Source organism: Eulemur rufifrons, chromosome 4, assembly GCF_041146395.1.
Source record: "Eulemur rufifrons isolate Redbay chromosome 4, OSU_ERuf_1, whole genome shotgun sequence".
NCBI classification, from domain to species: domain Eukaryota; kingdom Metazoa; phylum Chordata; class Mammalia; order Primates; family Lemuridae; genus Eulemur; species Eulemur rufifrons.
This window is the reverse complement of record NC_090986.1, coordinates 84,787,659-84,806,677: the sequence shown is the minus strand read 5'-3', so window position 1 is coordinate 84,806,677 and position 19,019 is coordinate 84,787,659. Positions and strand designations below refer to the sequence as shown.

Sequence of the window (19,019 nt, the reverse complement as noted above, 5' to 3'; positions counted from 1 at the left end):
GTTTACAGTACTCTACTTAATTTGAATACAAAGAGCCTTGGAAACGTGAAAGAATGAGCTATCACAGTGTCTACATGCTAGAACTTTATAATCTCTTGTGGAAAATATTTAACAATTTGAGAGCAAGGCCTAGTTGGCAGTATCACACATTAAAAGCACAAATGCTAAGATTTCCCAAATAAGGTGTGATAACAAGAAAAGACTCACTGGTAGACAGAACTCAACCTGAAACTTCGATAAGGTTTTTGATATGAGAGAAAGGCATCCGAGGAAGGAAAGGCGTCCTCTGTATGGAACACAGAGTGAGAGGAGGATGTGACCATTAACAGCTAAAGATGCATATGCTCCCGTTTGAGGCAAATAAAAACAAAGGTACAATACTCCATCGGCTGTACTGGGGTTTTAAACTCAGGATTCTCATAGTATTATGTTTATTTATGAAATTTGTATAAAAATATCCATGTCTTTTGCCTGCATCTGGTGGTAATCATCGACTCAGAATGGGGTGGGCCAGGTAAGGCTCAGCAGAGTGACGTTCTTGCTTCACTTTCTCCAGCTGACTTTTTTGTAGCAATTTTTTGGTAACAATCTCTTTGTAGAATTGCTGTTTCCTAAATGGAATGGCAGTGGTAACAACTTACTGTTGTGGTTTTTAAAAAATATTTATTTATTTTTTACTTTGAGTTTTTGTTTTATAACTATTGTGTTTTTCCAGAGTTAGTTTCATCCTCTGCAACTCAGAGAACTAGGTAAAATTACATGGATAAATTGAGGTGAACTTTTGTCCTAAGTGGAGCTTGAATTCAGTTAATATTTCTGATTTGGTTAAAATCACAACATTTTTCTTTTAGGCCAACGTAAGTAAGTACATTTCCTACAATTGTTTTTTGTAATAGAAGGAAAAGCGCCTCTATTTTCTTTTTTCCTACTCACTTCCTAACCCATTCCAGCCTTGCTTCTATACTCATCACTGCTCTGAAGCAGCTTTTCATGGATGTAGTAGTTCTCACTTATCCTCAGGGGATATGTTCCAAGACCCCCAGTGGAGGCCTGAAACTTCAGATAGTACCAAACCCTATATTATGTTTTTCCTATACGTACATACCGATGATAAAGTTTCATTTATAAATTAAGTACAGTAAAACGATTAATAACAATAACTAACAATAAAATAGAACAATTATAACAATAGACTGTGCACAATTTCACAGATAAAAGATTTTTCTTACCGTAGATCTTAGCAACCTCAGCCTACTTTTTTTTTTCTTTCCTTATTTAGTTGAGAACTTTCACTTTTTCACTTAAAGGAAGCACTTTGTGGCTTTGGCATAGCTGAGTTGCCAGCATCATCACTCTTGAGCTTGGGGGCCATTATTAAGTGAAATAAGATTTAGTTGAACATAAGCACTGTGACACTGTGACAGTCAATCTGATAACTGACGTGGCTACTAAGTCACTAATGGGCAGGTAGCATATGCAGTGCAGAGGTGCTGGACAGGATGATTTCATTCTGCTACTCAGAATGGGAAAAGATGCATAGTTGATAACCTCAAGAGCATAGATAAGAGTAAAATGTAAAACTAAGAAGCGATGAGTTTTGAGTATTTATGATCTGTGTTTTTAATATAATTTAATTATAAGTTTACATAATTTAATGTTTAATAATGGCTATTTAAAACCTGTCTCGGCCGGGCGCGGTGGCTCACGCCTGTAATCCTAGCAGGCCGGGTGCGGTGGCTCACGCCTGTAATCCTAGCACTCTGGGAGGCTGAGGCGGGTGGATCGCTCAAGGTCAGGAGTTCGAGACCAGCCTGAGCAAGAGCGAGACCCCGTCTCTACTAAAAATAGAAAGAAAGTATATGGACAACTAAAAATATATATATAGAAAAATTAGCCGGGCATAGTGGCGCATGCCTGTAGTCCCAGCTACTAGGGAGGCTGAGGCAGGAGGATCGCTTGAGCCCAGGAGTTTGAGGTTGCTGTGAGCTAGGCTGACGCCACGGCACTCACTCTAGCCTGGGCAACAAAGTGAGACTCTGTCTCAAAAAAAAAAATAAAATAAAATAAAAAAAATAAATAAAAAAAAACCTGTCTCAAAATTTCTGAAAATTAAACTGTTGGCTCTCATGAGGCAGTGTCATCTGGCTCCAGCTTACATCACAGCATCCCATACTTCCTATCCAGCTCAGTAGTCACTTTCACAGGGAGCCTTTCTAAAACCTTCAGTGCACATCAATATCCTTATTATATGTTCTCAAGATACTATGTACCTCTTTTTTATCACAGGGTAATTTTTTATTTGACTGATTGATTAATTGATTAAGTGCCATGAGGGTAGGGACAGAGATTGTTTTACTTTTTCCTCTATCTCTTCCATTATGTAGCCCAGTGCTGGAAACAGCAGATGCAATATTTGTTGAATGACTGAGTAAATGATGAAAACAGGGGGCATGTATATATTTATGTATTCCAGAATATCTGTTCCTTTGAAAAAGGTGTCTTTTTCCCTATTATAAACAAACTATGTACAATGGAGTCTCCTCATATACAAATTTGGCTTATGCAAATTCAACTATATGAGCTTAGCCCCACAAAAATAAGAGAGGGAGAAAGCAACAGTCTAAATGGTGCATTATACTGCCTGACATTCCACTCAGTGAACCATAGGGTGAGCATGAGATGAAATGTGTAAACCTGCTTTTTCTTCACTGATCCCAGTTTCTGGGTGTCTCTGATATTATCATCTCACTAGATTAAGTGATTCTAAGAAGAGATACAATGTAGATTTTTCTTATGTTACCCAGTTGCTTTTCTGTTGCTCTATCTGGTACTCAACTGAAGAAACAGCAATAATTCCAATGGTAGACAGAAAATGGGTTGTATTGCAAAATTACCCTGAACATTTCTTCAATCACTATTGGACTTTCTGAGAGACAGCCCAGTTTAAGGGATGTTCAGGGTAATATTACATGAATGACTTTTGTTTTATGTGTTAGCTTGGTGCTGAATCTCCATGGAATATGAAACTACATTATTTTAATTTAAAAATTTGAAAATATAGAAAATTGGAAGAAAGTGTACATACTTAAAGCCATAAAAAAAAACCTAACTGTAAACTTGAACATACAGTGATAGAATATTTCCTTTTAGTTTCTTTTCTAAGTATTGTGTTTTGGGGTGTTCGTTTGTATATTGTGGTACATATGTAATTTTGTATTCTTATTTCTCCTATTATAACTGAGAAAGAAAAAAAACTACCCTTTTTATCTGAGAAATTCCAGCACTTTTAAACTATCAGGCCAGGAGAGGCATTTAAAATATAACAGCGGTCACTCTCACTCCCCCTTGAGCAAAATAATTACCTCTTGAAGCCACTTGCTGTGAGGCTCTAGACTAACCTGATGCCAAGCAGCCATAAAAATGCCATACACCCTATAGTTCAATAGTCTATAGCCAATCGCTAACCACTGTTGTATCTGTAAACCAATGAGAATTCCTGCTGAACAACTTTTGTAATTGTCCCCTCTCCTGATTTGTCCTTTTTTCTTTAAAATCTTGAACATTTCCTTGCTCCCTGGAAGACTCCTCAAGGCAACTTGAAAGTGTTTCCCAGGCTACTGTCCTCAACCTTGGCCCAAATAAACTCTCTATATTAATTTTTCATCAGCTTCTTACTTTTAGGTTGATATAACACAGAAATTTTTATATTATAATAAATTGAGTATAAATATATATGTTGAATTTCCCAAAAATGTATTATAGGTGCATTGTCTTCACATCATGTTCTAAAGATGACAGTTTATTAACTATTACTCTATATAAGAGTTAAACAAGGTTTATGGGAGGCCACTGTTTTGGACTAGCCACCTGCACTAGGCCCCAGTAGACCAGGCCAAACCGGAATGGGTTTGCTTGTGCTAAGTGCCACAATTAAATAGAACTTTGAAACAGACCAGTTTCCCAAAAAGCAGGTGAATACCAGTCAACCAACCTGAGTCGCATAGTAAGGAAGTCCCCTCTTTTTTAACCCTATAAGAAAAGTAACTTTGAAATGGCCAATCCATTTTTTGTGTTGTTTCTGCTTTCTGCAGCATTTTTTCTGCCTATAAAGCCAGACTTCTCTGCTCAGTTCATTGGAACACTCATTCTATTTTCACAGAGTGAGGTGTTGCCCAATTCTAGAAGCACAAATAAAAGCTAATTGAATCTTTAAATTTGTTGTAATTTTGTCTTTTGACATAAGTTAAACACCCTAATAACAAACAAAGGAATGAACAGATAATGCAGACAAGAGAAAACCAAGCCTGAATGGCTACAGACATATAAAAAGATGCCCAACCTCATTAGTAATTAGAAAAATTCAAATGAAAACCACAATTCCATATTGTTGTTGTTGGTTTTTTTTGGGGGGGGTGATGGAGTCTCGCTCTGTTGCCTGGGCTAGAGTGCCGTGGCATCAGCCTAGCTCACAGCAACCTCAAACTCCTGGGCTCAAGCAATCCTCCTGACTCAGCCTCCCGAGTACTTCTATATATATTTTTGGTTGTCCCTATAATTTCTTTCCATTTTTAGTGGAGATGGGGTCTCGCTCTTGCTCAAGCTGGTCTCAAACTCCTGAGCTCAAATGATACACCTGCCTCAGCTTCCCAGAGTGCTAGGATTAGAGGCGTGAGCCACCGCGCCCGGCCATAATTCCATATTCTTTGGATTGGTAAAACCTTAAACGTGTTGTGACATCAAGTGTGGTGTGGATTTGAGAAAGACAACTTGCTTGTTGTGGGAGAGCAAATCATTAAAATTCCTTTGCAGAGCAATTTGGCACAATTTGGTAAAGCTGAAGATGCACAATTATTTGACCCAGCAATTTTACTCCAGGATGTACATCCTAGGGCAGTGGATCTGAAAGTGTGGTCTTCAGGCCAGCAGCATCAACATCACTTAAAAACCTCTTTTAGAAAATGAATCAGAACCTCTGGGGGTGGGATTCAACAATCTACGTTTCAAAAAAACCCTCAGGGGATTCTGATGCATTCCAAAGTTTGAGAACCACCGGCCAAGATAAATGCTTGCAAATCAGTGTAAGGCATAGATTTGGTGTTCATTTTAGCATTGTTGGTAATAGGGTAGATGGGATAACAATTTAAATGCTCATGAATATGATACAGAATAAAAAATAATATATTTAAACCATGGAACACTACACAGCAGTTAAAACAAATGAATTAAAATTATGTGTATCAAGCTAACTAAATCTAAAACACTTGAGTGAGAAAAATAAGCTTGGAAGGATGTATATGGTATTATACAATTTCTGTAAAGTCAAATATCATGCCAAACAAGATTATATTTTGTTAAGAAATATACACTTGTGAAGCAAAAGTATAAATACTTAAAAGGGAATGACAGATACTATTAAGATAAATTAAGACAGATAAATTAAGAATATTGTCCTGGGAACACGTAGGGAGAAGAAGAGAGTCTGTTGTGTTTAGAAATGTTTTATTTTAGGCTGGGTAAGTGTTCATTATATTACATAATGTATTTCCTAGACTTTACTGTTTTTTTGTAAGGCAAGCATGGAAATGAGGTTTACTGAGGAGAGAAAGATGGGATTATAGGGCAAGAGCAAGATACAGGTTTACAGAGTGTGATGCATACACCACAGATGACGACCAGACCCATTGTCACAGCAGGAAAAGAGAGCTAGGCTTTTTTTTGCTTGACTTGTTTTATGATGAAATAAAATAAAAACCTTATATGAGTTAACTCCAGAAGAACTCTCTGATACATAATCCTCTTGGGATCGTTGTACTTTATTCTTGATCCTAATGTAAAAATATATGAAGAAAAGACCTTTTGGGACTTTTCTGGTCCCCCATGGCTCTTTAACAGTAAAATTTAGTATGTAATTAAAAAATAGAATCCAAGATTCATAGGTCTTAATATATTTAGTAACTCTTATTTATTTATCTTTATAAATTCTTACTTTGTGCATGACTTATTTCTTATTAGCTTCATGCTCTTATTTTATACTGATCTTGAATTAAATTGCTGAAGGGGATGTTACAATAGGGTTATTAAAAATATTTCAAAACTATTAAAGTGGAAATAATTAAACTCTGCAAAACAGTTTCAAGAATAGTACAAAGATATCCTGTGTTCCCTCAGCCTGATTTCCCAGTTGTTAGAAATTTACCACATCTGCCTTATCATTCTCTCTGTCTCTCTGTGTAGATACAAGCCATTTTTTTCTGAACCATTTGGCAGTAAGTCACAGACATGATGTCACAGGACCCCTCAATACTTCAATGTCTGTTTCCTAAAAAATAGACACTTTTCTACATGAATCACATTATGTCCATCAAAATCAGGAAATTAATACCATAGCACATTCTAATCCACAAACCTCATTCAAATTTTACTGGTTTTCTCCAATAAAGTCTTTTATAGACCCAGGATCCAACATAGGATCACACGTTGCATTTCACTGTCATGTCTCATTAGTTTCCTTCTATCTGGAGCAGTTCCGAGTCTCTCCTTCCTTTCATGACCTTGATATTTTGGAGAGGACAGGCCAATTACTTTGCGGAATGTCCATCAGTTTGTGTTTGTCTGATGTTTCCTCATGACTGGATTTAGGACATGCGTTTTGAAAGGCAGCTGTGCTCACCACTATACCAGCAATGTACTCAGGACAGGCGTTTTTGGCAGGAATACCACAGAGGTGATGCTGTGTTCTTCTCGATGCATCTATCAGAAGGCACATGATGTTGATTTGTCCCATTGCTGATGAAATTTACTTTTATCATTTGGTAAGTCTGCCAGACTTTGCAATGGAAAGTTAATGAATAAATATTGTCTGGAGGTATTTTGAGACTATGTAAAAATCCTGTTCCTGATCACACTTTCACCCATTTATATTAGTATCCAGTTTTGCTCCTTGACCAAAACAATTATTATAAGGGTTACCAAATGGTAACCATCCCTTCCATCATCCTTCTACATTTATTAGTTGACCTCCTATTGTAAGGGAAAGCTTTCCTGCCTCTGTATCCACCCCCCCATTTGTTTATTAATTGATATCACTATGGGCTCCTCAGTTCCTATTTTATTCAATGATTTATAAATGATTGCTCTCATCATATCATTTCTTTGATGTTCAAATTGTCCCAGATTTAGCCAGTGGGAGCCCCTTGGTTGGCTCCAGTGTCATTTTGATATGTCTCCATGATCGTTTGGGAATTTCCATACTTTATGGTACATAATGTTCTAGGCTTATTAAATACTTTCCCTGCCTGAGCCCTGAAATTAGCCATTTCTCTGGTTCCTTTTGAGGAGAATAGGATTTAGAAACCAAAGTCTGGATGTCTGGCATGCTCATTGCTGCTGGTATACTCATCTTTGTGTTTATGTGTGTATGCATGTATGTGTGTGCATGTATACATACATACATACATACATATAAGTTGTCCCTTGTTCCTTAGTGGGGGATTGGGTCCAGGACCTCCTACAGGTACCAAAATCCATGGATGCTCAAGTCCCTGATATAAAATGGTGTAGTATTTGCATATAACCTATGCACATCCTCTTATATACTTTAAATCATATCTAGATTACTTATAAGACCTATAATCCCTAATGTAATGTAAATGCTATGCAAATAGTTGTTACATAGTTTAGGGAATAATGACAAGAGAAGAAAGTCTGTACATGTCCAGTACAGATACAATTTTTTTCTCAAATATTTTTGATCTACAATTGGTTGAATCCATGGATGCAGAGCCCACAGATAGAGGCCTGACTGTGTATGTATCTATGTCTATACACAGATAGATGTTTTTCTATCATCTATCAATCAGAAACCAGGAGTTTTTACTGATTGTTCCAATTACAATCCAATCTTAGATGTTTCTAATTCTAGTCTTTCCCCCTTTTATATTTGTACCTGCCTTCCCTAAGAGTGAGGGTAGGCACTCAATGTATTGACATATTTGCTTAGTCCTTTTTTTTTTCTGTCTTTTTTTTTTTTTTTTTTTGAGTCAGAATATTGCTCTGTTGCCCAGGCTAGAGTACCATGGTGTCAGCTTAGCTCACAGCAACCTCAAACTCCTGGACTCAATCCATCCTCCTGTGTCAGCCTCCCGAGTAGCTGGGACTGCAGGCATGTGCCACCATGCCTGGCTAATTTTTCTATATATATTTTTAGCTGTTCATATAATTTCTTTCTATTTTTAGTAGAGGCAGGGTCTCGTTCTTGCTCAGCTTGGTCTCGAAATGCTGAGCTCAAACTATCTGTCCGCCTTGGCCTCCCAGAGTGCTAGGATTACAGGTGTGAGCCACTGCACCAGGCCTGCTTAGTCCTTTTACATGTAACCAATCGCCTGAGCATATGGCCGTCTCCTCCTCTTTGGCACTGCCAACTCAACTGTGGTGGCTGAGACTTCTTCTCCAGTCCAGCTATTGTTTTTTTTGTTTTCCAATCTAGGTTTGACTTAATTGCACATAGTGACAAATATGGCAATGAAACATTATTCTCTCAATTTAACTTGCAGGCAGCTGGAAACAGAACTAACTTTTTGGAGAGGCTACAGGAATTCTCTTACTTCATTTAATTTTTTAGAAGACCCTTTTAAATTTGGTATTACTTGAGTTTACCCCAAAACAGTTAAAGATATTGTCCAAGATAACTGGTTAGGCAAGACAATCCACTAGATGGACAAACTGCACTTCAGTGTTAGCTTTTTGGCTACTTTCTTTCTGATTGCATGAATGACAACTCCTTCCAGTGATGTAATAGGCCAGATGGGGAGGGCCTGTTTCATAAGCCACCTCCAGGAATCTGGATCAGAGAATCTGGTGGACATTGTCATGAGTGGCAACTCAGCATCTCCTTCCTTCCTTCCAATGAATACTTTTTGGGTGCTTATTCTTAATAAATAATGGTATATTAATTCAATGGAATACTATGCAGTTAAATGAGGCAGATATATTTGTAGTCAATAAAAAATATGCTGTTTTACACTTCTAAAAAAATTAAAAATGTTATATATAACAAGTACTAAATTGTATACTTCAAATAGTTAAATTGCATGGAGTGTGCATTATGCCTCAATGTAACTGTTTAAGAAATGAAAGATCAACAATTTCCCCACCCATCATTTTGTTTTATAAACTGCTATCCTGTCAAATCCCAAAGCCTGGAAACATACTTTTTGCTTTACTAGTTTAACTAAAAAAATAATTGAAACATTTTATAAAACCGAATAAAGTATTCAAAATGACCTGTTTTGCTATCAGGAACCTTGATCAATAAGTTGCATAGTGTTATTTCCTGTTCTTAATCTAATGTACTTTGATGCCAAAATAAATAAATAAACAAAAACCTACCAGGAAGTCTAATTTAAGTACTCTGCTTTGCTAACTGTCCACATTCAGTGCTTGCCACACTGACTGCTTGGAAGTTCTTGGAGAAATGTTATTGATAGTTATTCTTCTTAAAAAATGGCTGGTTACTGGATCTTATTGTTAAGGACTAACTTTATTTCTCCTCCCTTTATTTTTTCTTTCAGTTAGTTTTATTGTGGTAAAATACATGTAACAAAATTTATTATTTTAATTATTTGAAGTGTACAGTTGAGTGTATTTACATCATCTATAATGCGCGGTTCTCACCACCATCCACCTCAGTGGCGCTGCCGTTTGGTAACCCTGGAGCTCTGCACCCACTAAGCAGGAGCTTGCCCTCCCCTGCCCCGGCCGCCGGCAGCCACCCGCTCATTACTATCTCAGGGTTGGTTCGGGAGAGTATTCAATTGGTGAGTGTTTATTTAGTGTCCATTTAATGGTAAAAATTATTAGTGACATAAAGAATGTTGAAAGCATGGCATGCTTTAAAACACTGACAATATTGCTGGGCAGATAATACATATACGATAATTATATAGGAATGAATGAAAACATGGAATTATAATTGTAGCTTTTAAATATGTAGCTTGTATATGCAAGTTGTAATAAATTATGGGGTACTAATAAGAGACCAAACAGATCAAAGAAAGTAATGCCAGCATTGATAAGAATTTAATTACGATGCTGGGCAGTGGTGCACACCTGTAGTCCCCGTTGCTCCGAAGGATGAGGTGGGAGGACGACTTGAGCCTAGGAGTTCGAGTCCAGCTTGAGCAACATAGTGAGACCCTGTCTCTAAATAAAAAAGAGTTTAATATACGATTAGGAATGTATCACATTTTGTTGGAGAAGAAGGAAATCTTTCAGTAAATCATGCTACTTCAGTTGTTGCCTCTTTGGGAAAACACTGCATATTCTCATTTAATGTCATATAAAAAAGTAATTTCGTGGTTTCCAGTCTGGCATTTCAGGAGCTCCTAAGTCCCCACTTGATCCTAACAACAACTGGAAAGCTGAACAGTCAAGAAAACCCAACTCTTATCTCTTTTAGAGGAGTCAGACCACAGGACAAAGTGCTGCACCAAAAATGAAGAGACAGGCAGATACAAAGAATCCCAGCTCCTCACAGCAGAGGCCTGCAAGCAGAAACCTCTGCGGGAACCAGTGCTGGGGCCGGAAAACCTGAGCTGTAACTGGAGAGTTGCTGGACATTCTATGTGGACAACTCAGAGTTACAGACTTCAGAGGGCCTGAGTCACAGGGGAGGGCCTCCGTGCATTGCTGAGTTTTACCTCCAGGAGCTCAGCCAGAACCTCACAGTGAATACTGGAGAAAAACCCCTTTGTGCTTCTCACATGAGAAAGGAGAGACGAACCATTCTGATAGATGCTGGAGCACTCTGTTCTTCACGAGGCCTCCCCTCTGGAGAGGTGATTCTAGCAGAGCCTAACCTACCTAGGGGAAGGGAAGTACCCAACTCCAGCCCCCTCTATCATTCTACTGGGGGAAAGGGAAATAAACAACCTCAGCCTCCTCCAGCCGTCGTGCCCCACCCAAGGGGGGACTGTGAAGCACCAGTGAAGTTCACAGTGCAGGGCACAGGCTCACCAAAGACTGCAGTCTGATGACAGGGCTGGGAATGCCTCCCTCCCACACCTCACACTGCATTACTGAAGGCCTGGGTACCCTGGTTCCTTGTACCCAATACGTCATGTTTGCCTTTCAACAAAGAAGTGCAAGGCCTACTGAAAGGTAAAAAATAGTTTGAAGGGACTAAACAACCACAAGAATTAGAGTCAGATATGGCAGAAATGTTGGAATAATCAGACCAGGAATTATTAAAGGCCATGATTAAAATGGTAAGGACTTTAAGGCAAAAAATAAGCAACATGCAAGGTCAGATTTGTGATCTAAGCATAGAGGTAGAAATTCTAAGAAGAAACCAAAAAGAAGTGCTAGAGATAAAAAACACTATAGCAAAATGTACACTGCCTTTCATGGGCTCACAGGACAGGGCTGAGGATAGACTCTCACAGCTTGATGGTTGGAAACTTTCAAAACTGAAAAGCAAAGAGAAAAATGTTGGGCGTGGGGGAACCCAAACCCAGAATAGAATATTCTAGAACTGTGGGGCAGCTACAAAGAGTGTAACGTATGTGTAATGGGAATGCTGGAAGTGAAGAAAGAAAGGAACAGAAGCAATATTTGAAGCACTAGTGCCTGAGAATTTCACCAAATTAATGTCGACGCCACACCAATGATCCAGGAAGCTCAGAGAACATCAAGCAGAATAAATGCCAAAAATACCTAAGCATATGATATTCAAATGTCAGAAAATTAAAAAACCTTTCCTATAAAGGAGCAAAGTTAAGAACTATGTCTTTTTCCTCAGAAACTAAGCAAGAAGAGTGGAGTGAAAATATTGAACGTATTGAAAGAAAAAAAATCCACCCACCTAGAATTCTGTATCCAGCAAAGCTATATCTTCCATAAAAAGTAAAAATAGAGACTTTATAAGACAGACAAAATTGAGGGAATTTCTTGCCAGTTACCTGCCTTTTTAGAAATTTTAAATGAAGTTCTTCAGAGGAAAATTATATAGATTAGAAACCTGGATCTTCCTGAAGAATGGAAGACCATTCAAGAAGGAATAAGTGAATGCGAAAAAAATGATTCTAAAGTTTATATGCAGAGGCAGAAGACCTAGACTAGTCCACATAATTTTGAAGAATAACGAAGTTGGAGGACTGACAGTACCCGACTGCAAGACTCACGGTGATAAAGGGATACATAGCTAGATTTCAGTATAATTTTATTTAATGTTTCTTAAGAGGCAAAGAGAGAAAAGTATGAGTAATGTTAATATATGAAAAATTAACACATAAATGGGAAAATGGTATGAATAGATGAGGAATGAAAAATAATTTAAAATTGCTAGTAGACTTTTGGGGAAAGTTCAGACTTACCGAAGTAACAATGAAATGTACATCCAAAACAAATGGGATTAATTTTTTAATTTTATGTAATATTTGATGCAAATGTTTGAAAATATTTTTATATTCATTTTATGCAACATAAAAAAGCAAAAACTTCAACCCATTGCAAGTAAAACTCAGAACCTGTTTGATGGTGTGAATTCACATGTGGCTTCCCTGGCTCTTCCCTGTCCCCTCTCTGTCCCCTCGCTGCTCTCCTGCCTGTTGTGTTTATCATTCTCTTGCATTAAAGCAATTTTCACATACATGTATATCCCCAAGCAGATTGTTCAATTTTGCCCATTTTAAAGTTTTTCCTGACTTGCTTTCTCCTTTTCTCTCCTCTTTTCCCTGCTGTTTGTGTAAAGCTTGTGTGGGTGCAAAATACGACGCTGCTGTGATGGAGGGGCTGCGGTGAGCCTGCGTTTGTAGGGTGGAGAGTGTCAGTGTCGCCTGGGGCCTCATTAAAGTTACTCACAAGTTTTCTGTTTTTTATTTTTGAGGGTCACGAGCTACTTTTACTGAAAGGAGTCTGTTGTATTCCTCAAATGCATTTGAGCAAAAAAAAGATTGAGGACTATAGCAATGATCTCTGCAAGTCTTCCGGTCTTGGTCTTCCTTTTTGATGTCTCAGTCTTTGATAAAACAGAAATGAAGGCTTACTCTAGGATCTTGTTGTTTACATAACAGCTGAAAAAGTTGAGTTTAAAAATTTTGTATTGCAGATTTAACATGTTGAAACCTGTGCTAGGCACCTTGAAAGACATTAGATGTAAAAATAAACGACATGTCTTATCTTAGTTGAATTAAAAGAATTCTTTTGAGGAATATGTAGTTATGCGTACAGGCAATAAATTTGTGAGAGAGTTATAAACAAATTACTGTTAGAATACAAAAGACAATTGAGTTTGATTTAGTTTGGTCAGGGAAGATTGGATTAGAGTAAGTCCTAGAAAGGACAGTTTTTACTAATTAGTAATGGGGCAGGGGAGAACATTCCAGAAGAGAGAACTGCATAAACAAAGGGCTAGAGGTGTGAGGTTTGGGGGCATATTTGGGAATGTGAATAGTACAGTTTAATAGTGATAGAATACACATCCAGGTAAGAAGGGGCTGAAAAGTTGGTTTGGCCGCATCAACAAGGACCTTAAATGATCACCTGTCTACACATAGGATCTAATTTTCTTTTTATTGGTGAACACCCAAATTACAATTCTTTTCTTGTATCTAGTCACGTCATTAATCATATTTACTAGATTAGAGAAGGATTTTTGTCTCTTTGCTTATTGCTGTATCCTTAGAGCGTCGAAGAGCTCCTGGTGTTGTCACAGTCGAATGTGAATTATATGTTAAATCAAGGAATAAATTTAGATTTTGTAAGAAGAATGTCAGCGGTTATACTTTAAAGAGATCTTGTCTTAATAGGTCAAGCTGTTTTGGATACTTTTATAGTACGCCCCAAACTTCATTGTATTCACCTCACTTGGATTTGTCTTTCTCTTGCGTTCTTTGTCATGTTCTACTTGTCATGTTCTACATGTTCTTTTTTTTTTTTTTTAATACCTGTCATGAATTTAATGTAAATCACAATTACGAGCCTGTCACAATCTCAAGCCTTAAAATACTGAATACGTGTACAGTGTGACAACAGTAGGTAACTTGGGGCCCCCATTCGCTGGAGCCAGTCCCACATGGAAAGCGTGTGGTAGGAGTGAAGAACAGAGTGGCAACTGCTTGGTCCCACTGGACCTTTGGCTCGTCTTCAGGAAGGACACTCCGGGTTGGGGAGGCCACATCCCGGCCCAGCCAGTTGAAATCGTCAGCGTCGTTCCAGTGATTTTTGCTCCTGTCTAAACCAGAGCCCTCGAGGTCTCTGTCCATCCCCGGGTAGGTCCAGGTGGAAGGGGCGAACTGGATCCCACTGCGCCCCCCGCGATGGCCCTGCCGACCACCTGCAGGAAGACGCGGGTGTCTCCGGTGCCCTGATGCGGAGCTGTCGCGGGCCACGGCCAGCACACAGTCTCTGCGGTCCTCCAGGGACACGGAGGCGGACCCGGGCCGCAGAGCAGCCGGCAGCCGCGGGCCTTGGTCGGCCCAGGGTGCTGGGGTCGCCACGCGGCTCCACCGCGCATCGCTCGGTTCGGTCAGACGGGCTCGCGCTGGTGGCTCCTCGGCCTCGTCCCCGAGACTCGGGACTCCGGGCGGGAGAAGCCACAGCCCCAGCTGGAGCCGCAGCCTCCCTCCTCCTCCGAGGGCCGCCGGGGACGGGAGCCGCGTCCACTGCGCGGCGGAAGCGCCGTCCGGCTCCGGTTCTGGGAAGCGAAACGCGCCTCCGGCTGCAGCTCCCGCCGCTCGGCCAGGGCCGCCCGCACCGCGCCAGGTCCTCTGTCCCCGCCAGGTCCCCTGTCCCCGCGCAGGTCGCAGGCGGCCGGGAACAAACCGCGTCCTTGAGAAGTTCCTGCAGCCCCCGGAGCCGAGAGGCTGCCTCCTCCAGCCGTGGGGGCGACTCCCCGCCCTCCAGAAGCTTCCACGGCCGCTGGCTCCCACGAAGGCAGCGGTAAAAAAGTCGCTCTTCTCCTCCTCCACCTCCTGGCCCTGTCTCTTTTGCTTCCCTACTTGGGCTTCTAGTGCGAATGACCCTCCCCACAGGGCACCTGTATTGCGAGGTGTACCTGCTGTTTGTGTCTTGGTTCAGGCAGAGCTCACAAATCTTTGATTTTAACATTGCATCTCTTTTCCTGAGGTGTGTAGCATTGCCTCATTCTTTAATCTCGATTTTAATCATTTCTAGAAATATGTGACATCACTTTTAGCGTTTTTGCCTCTTGGTTCCCACTGTGTTCTTCTGCTTGTTATAGTCTATAAATAGTTGTGTTTCCTATTTTAATATTATTTAGAAATGTTAGCTTTGCTGCTTCATATTTGATAGTTCTGAATAAATTATTTATAATTTTATATATGTGTATTTTGAAAAAACTTACAAGTTTCATTATATATTAGCTATACCTATTTGTATTATTCCTTAGTGTTCTAGAAGTTACAATATGCATGCTTAATGTACCATAGTCTCCCATGAATTAATATTATTCATTTACAATATATAATATATAACATTGTAACATAATACCACTTCACAAAAAATGTAAGAGATTTGCAATAGTATCATTCTGTTTATTCCCCCTTTCCCATCTGTTTGCTGTGGTTCTCATGTATTTTACTTCTACATGCATTATAAACCTAATGACACCTACCAATTATTTTTATCTTTGCTTTAAGCAGCCAATTATCTTTTAAAGAAATTCACAAAGGAAAAGATTGGCTCTTATATTTTTCCATATATTTACCATTTTGCAGAAGACATCTCTTTCTTTCTGCTTAATTTTTACTGAAGCTAGAATTAATGTCTCGCCATCTGAATTTTCATATTGTGGACAATTTATATGTCATATATTACCGTACAATTCATAGTTCCATGCATATGCCAAATTTTCTCTACTGGTTTTAGGTTATTTTTTGGCAAGCATCAGTATTTTTTACTTTTTTTTTTTTTTTTAGACAGGATCTCATTCAGTCACCTATTCTAAAGTGCAGTGGTGTCATTACAACTCAAAGCAACCTCAAATTTCTGGGCTCAAGTGATCCTCCTGCCTCAGCCTCCTGAGTACCTGGGCATAAGCATGTGCCACCATGCTTGACTATAATTTTTTTTTTGTTTCCTAATTTTTATAGAGATGAGGTCTTACTTTTGCTCGGGCTGGTCTTGAACTGCTGTCCTCAAGCAATCTTCCTGCCTCGGCCTCCCAAAGTGCTAGGTTTACAGGCATGAGCCACCATGCCTGGCCATTATTTATACATTTTTAAATACTTCCTTATGTTTAGCACAGTGCTTTACACAAAGTGGGCAACTATGTATCTTTTCAAGTGTGTAAGAATGACTGAAATTTTGTTGTTTTGTCTGAGTCTTTGTATAATCTCACAGGGTTAAGTTGTATTATTACAGTTCACCATTAGATGTCACTTTCTAACATATGTTCTTACCACTGAATTCCTGCTGTACAGCTGATCAGATCCTGAAAGTTGGCACTCCTCTATGAGTGCACTTAAACTGAGAAGTTTCTGTCTTCTTTCGTCTTATAGTTTCTTTCATCTTAAAGTGATTACTCTAAAACAGAAGTGTTTCTTAATTGTAATTTTTATTATCTTTTAGTTTTACATCTAAGTTTGTACAGAACCAACTGATTTTCCTTAAGTTTTCTTTAAATTTGAATACTGGCATTATTTTTTATTTATTTTCTTGGAGCAAAGTCTGGAACTATTATAAGTAAAAGTGTGAAGAAGTAGGATATTCAAGAATACCTTTTAAAACATGTTCAACATGTATTCTGTCGGTAGTGTAATTCTGAAAACCATCTCATTCTAGGAGCCCCACTGACCCCAGACTGACTGGAAGTGAGTCTTCTCAGGATAAGCTTTGATAGCAGCTGTGGGGTTTACTTGGGTTTGTCAAGGAAAGGGAGAACTGAGGAGGCTGTGAAAAGAAGTGTGGACGTGGAGAAAGAGGAGATTCACAGGGCTCAGTTGGCAACCACGAAACACAGTGAAGTGCTGAGAATGAGCTTCCCTCGCTCATTCTCTTCCCTTACAGGACAGGAAAGGTCCGGGCAAGGAGATTTTAGGAATCCCAGAAGCTTTAACGTGTACTGTATTTTTAAGGCCTAGATTTTAAACTTAGCATTATAATCTGTAAGACTTAGAGATATGTTTCAGTTGTTGCCAAATGCTGGGATTCATGATCTAACACAAAGTTCGTGGTGAAGGTTTCATAGGCTCACTCTGTTCCTAACAGATGAGTCCCTCCAAGCTGAGTCAGGAGAGGCCTCTTTTGTAAAACCCGCAGTCACCAGACACCCAAGCTGTGGCCCCAGGGTTTTCCCCAGTCTTGCCAGGCACAGGTGGAAAATCATCTGGAGGTCGGGTGGCTATTTTCTTCAGTTACTCCAGAATACTGAAATGTGAATAAAATAGCAATGTTGTTTCTTAATAATGTAATAAATACCCCTGAAATTAACATCTATTCAAGAATATGATTGTTCCTAATAATTTGTGGCCCTCTGGTATCCTGTTTGCCAGCTTTTCCCATCTTACCCCAGAAGTAACTATTAATACTTTTTGGATTTTCTTTTTTTTTTTTTTTTTAATTTTATATATATTTTTTTTTTTTTGAGACAGAGTCTCACTCTGTTGCCCAGGCTAGAGTGAGTGCCGTGGCGTCAGCCTAGCTCACAGCAACCTCAAACTCCTGGGCTCAAGTGATCCTCCTGCCTCAGCCTCCCGAGTAGCTGGGACTACAGGCATGCACCACCATGCCCGGCTAATTTTTTCTATATATATTTTTAGCTGTCCATATAATTTCTTTCTATTTTTAGTAGAGATGGGGTCTCGCTCTTGCTCAGGCTGGTCTCGAACTCCTGAGCTCAAACGATCCGCCCACCTCGGCCTCCCAGAGTGCTAGGATTACAGGCGTGAGCCACCGCGCCCGGCCTGGATTTTCTGTTCATGGTTTTATTTTATTGAAATGCTTTCATTTATCAATATATGCATACAGAATTGGACTTTTTAAGCCATGATTATAATAAACCAAAGTACAAACAATTAGGGCATTTAAATTCCATTTTATATTGATCAAATTACAAACAATGCATCATTGATAAATGAAATTTTGTCTTGTAATATTTCTGTGCATTAGAATAAAACTTAAATTTATTTAATAAAACATGTTGGCAGAAGGTAGCCACTTGTCCTCTTTGGGAAAACCTTAACCCTTTCGTTTTTAGACTCTCACTTTTTGTGAAGTAATGAAGCAAATGGTAACCTGTATGAAGAAGGTGGTGAGGTGGATGGTAGGGAATGAGGCAGAAAGTTGGCAGTGCTACCTGCTACCTTGGTATGATCAGTAGTCAATAGGCACTGATGATGGTACTCACTTGTGTTGATAATAATTCAATTTGTAATGTTTTTTTCCCTTATGTTTTTATGTCTTACTACAGCTAAAGAAGTAAACAGGTCATGGCACGTTTAACAAAAAGATGACAGGCGGATACAAAAGCTATCCAGCATCTTTGGGCAGCCATTGAGATTACACGGAACCAGAAGCAAATTGCCAACATTGACCGTATTACAAAGTAAGTAAATTTAAACAAACGAACAAAAAAAATCCCTGTAAAATTTCATGTGAGACCTTGGGGGGAAAGTCCAAAAATACTTTATTATGCTAATCAACATACATTACAAAGGACTGAAGTCACTTACCTTGCAGGAGTATATAGTTGTTAGAAAAACAAATACAGAAACATACACAAGCAACTTGTGTTTATAAAATAAATATTAGATAAGTAAAATATCAGTATGTACTTTATATAATAGTTTTGCAGTTATCAGAATTTTTAACTCTTTAGGTCTTTCATTAAAATGCCTTTAGTTAATCATTTGCTTTTATGTAGTGAAGCTGTCAAAAAATAGTATACTATTCGTTACTCATTGTAATACAGGACAAGCATGGTATGTGCAGTAAGTAAATAACATCTTGCCTGTGTGCTCACGCTTGTAATCCTAGCACTTTGGGAGGCTGAGGCAGGAGGA

The 19,019-nt window shown here is 39.0% G+C and overlaps 1 long non-coding RNA gene across 1 annotated transcript in view; it reads left to right on the top strand.

Annotated features, from left to right (window-relative positions):
• The window catches only part of LOC138383030 (uncharacterized), a 64,954-nt gene that overhangs the window by 17,287 nt on the left and 28,648 nt on the right, over positions 1-19,019 (top strand). Inside the window, exon 2 of the long non-coding RNA XR_011233498.1 lies at positions 18,428-18,562. This is a non-coding gene — a long non-coding RNA (uncharacterized lncRNA). The remainder of the gene's footprint in view (positions 1-18,427; positions 18,563-19,019) is intronic.